This window comes from Galeopterus variegatus, unplaced genomic scaffold (assembly GCF_000696425.1).
Source record: "Galeopterus variegatus unplaced genomic scaffold, G_variegatus-3.0.2 Scaffold4735, whole genome shotgun sequence".
Classification (NCBI taxonomy): domain Eukaryota; kingdom Metazoa; phylum Chordata; class Mammalia; order Dermoptera; family Cynocephalidae; genus Galeopterus; species Galeopterus variegatus.
Genome location: NW_007730846.1, coordinates 163,470 through 163,786, shown reverse-complemented (window position 1 = coordinate 163,786; position 317 = coordinate 163,470).

The window sequence follows — 317 nt, the reverse complement described above, 5'->3', positions numbered from 1 at the left end:
TTTTAATAAAAAAGATGGAATATAATAAGTGGTGGCAGGGATGTGGAGATATGAGAACCCACATGCATTGCTGGTAGGAATATAAAACGGGCAGCTACTATGGAAAACAGTTTTCCAGTTACTCAAACTTAAACAAAGTGTTACCATGTGATCCATCAATTCCATTCCCAGGTATATACCCAAGAGAAACAAAAACACACATCCACACAAAAACTTGTACACAATGTTTACAGCAACATTATTCATAATAGTCAAAAGCTGGAAACAACCCAAATGTCCATTAGTAGATTAGTGGATAACTAAAATGTGATATATAT